This window comes from Anoplophora glabripennis, unplaced genomic scaffold, assembly GCF_000390285.2.
Source record: "Anoplophora glabripennis isolate ALB-LARVAE unplaced genomic scaffold, Agla_2.0 scaffold1944, whole genome shotgun sequence".
Taxonomy (NCBI): Eukaryota; Metazoa; Arthropoda; class Insecta; order Coleoptera; family Cerambycidae; genus Anoplophora; species Anoplophora glabripennis.
In genome coordinates this window covers 12,057-14,264 of record NW_019418035.1, presented here as the reverse complement: position 1 = coordinate 14,264, position 2,208 = coordinate 12,057, and the positions used below count along the sequence as shown (strand labels likewise).

The following is a 2,208-nucleotide window of genomic DNA, read 5'->3' as shown; positions in this document are numbered from 1 at the left end:
CCACGTAAACCGCCAGACGTATTGATACTGGGCAAGTGAAAACCCACATTGAATGGACGTTTGGGCCGGAATTATAAACACCTAGATTATAGGGTCATACTTTTTTTGAAGAGAACTTAACTGGTCTTCGATATCTAGAATTTCTGCAGGGTTATCTGTTGCCACAACTGAATAATCTATTTCCAAATAGAAATAATTTGTGGTTCCAGCAAGATGGGGCTCCTTCACACTAGACTGTTGATGTACGAACTTACAACGTTTTGCGTGGTAGGTGGATAGGCAGGAGAGGATCAATCGAATGACCACCATATCTCCAGATCGGACTCCACTAGACTTCTTTTTATAGGGATACTTGAAGACTAATGTTTATCAAAGTCGACCAAATAGTCTAGAAGAGTTTCTCATTTGCATCATTGCTGAAGGTCAACAGTTTGACATTTATTGTAATTTCATTCTATTTAAGTAAATACATAAGTTTGGTTGGCCCTGTAGAAATAAATGGATATAATAGACAAAATAAGCAGTATTAGAACAGTTTAGAGAACTTTTGCAAAATCTGAAATTGGTGTTTCCGAAAAGAGCAAGGCTTAACAATGTGAAAATAAAGAACGTCCATATGAACGTCTCTACAAATACAACAGCCTCATACTGCTGCNTGTTCATTTAGTTGTTATTTAAGTATACTTTTTAAAATGACTTAAAAATCCCAAGAAATAAAGCAAAAATACCCTATTTCCTCAATTCCAAAAAAATCTGTAGATTGGCATCACTCTTTCTAGGGCTGCGCCTCACCTTAGACAAATTGTGCTGCCCTCTGTTAACGGATTGTATTAACATATCGGAATACGAAGTGGGAATTGTATAAGTAGTGACATCCATTACAGAAAAGGCAAACGACGAAAACAAAAAGACCACCGGTCGCTGAATTACAAGTGGAAGTGGATCTTATTTGTGGAAGGGTGAAACGGGCGGTGACTATGAGACGCCTTCATTATAGCCATCCTTCTCTGTTGCACGGATTTCTATGACTTACTTTATCGTTCTCACGTAAAGGCCGATGAACCATGGGGACTTTCCGACCCTGTATAGGTAACTCATGAAAAACGACAAATCGAAAGGGGCAAATTTAAATTATTCGAAAACAAATGGGATTGTATACAAAGATTGTATACATTTTCGGCAAAATTATGGCAAAAAAGGTTCTCAAGGAAAATGTCAATGGCATACCTCTAAAAGAGTGGTTGCAAATATACGTTGTTGAGTGTCTATAATGCAATGAAACTAACTAAATTTAAATAAATTTAATTAAAACGGTTTTTTTACTGTGCTTAATGTTTTAGACAATTTACTTCATTGTTTTATATTTTCTCGCAAAGCAAACTTTTGCAATATAATTTAAATTCTATCTGTGCTTGACTGAGATTTACTGCTTTTTTAATACTCAAATACTTTAGAGAGTTTCGAGTTTCGTTATAAGAGTGGTTATACTTCACTTTAGAGAGTTTCGAGTTTCGTTATAAGAGTGGTTATATTGCGGTAACAATATAAATGCAGTTCTTCGTAGAACGGGTACTTCTTAAATATTCCAAATTTTTCAGGCATATCTTATTTTTAATATAATTCGAACTTATTCAAGACTTAACTTCTAAATGCAGTAACAAAGTGTAATATTATGAAATATTTCATTCCACAGAACAAGATAATCGGTAAAAAAATAAATGATAAGTGTCTAATGATGAACTTGTAACGATTATTTAGGGGAACGTCATAATTATAATTTCAAAAGAATATTATGTTTATATACGAACGTAGGAATGTTCCCACACATGTCCTCGGTAGTATAGTGGTCAGTATCCCCGCCTGTCACGCGGGAGACCGGGGTTCGATTCCCCGCCGGGGAGGATTTTTTTTTTTATAATATATCATATATTTTATTCAAAAATTACTTAACTTCGACTAAAAACTATTAAAAAAGTTAAAAAAAGAAAGAAAAGCCAACATTTTTTTTACATTTATCCTTACTCTATACGAAGAAATATACTGTTTTAAAAGGTGCTATGAAAATGGTGGTTGCTATTTAAGAAATTAATAAATGATGCCGTATCTATGTCGAAAGAAACTAGATACCAGAATAAATAAAATTGCAGTATGTAATAAAAAGATACATGATATACTGAAAGAAGATACTACATAAAAAGATCGCTATAC

General features: G+C 33.8%; 1 non-coding gene across 1 annotated transcript; it reads left to right on the top strand.

Moving 5' to 3' along the window:
• The first annotated feature begins 1,829 nt into the window (after positions 1-1,829).
• Positions 1,830-1,901, top strand: Trnad-guc. Its single transcript has one exon. It is a non-coding gene; the product is annotated as a tRNA-Asp (tRNA).
• Positions 1,902-2,208: the final 307 nt, after the last annotated feature.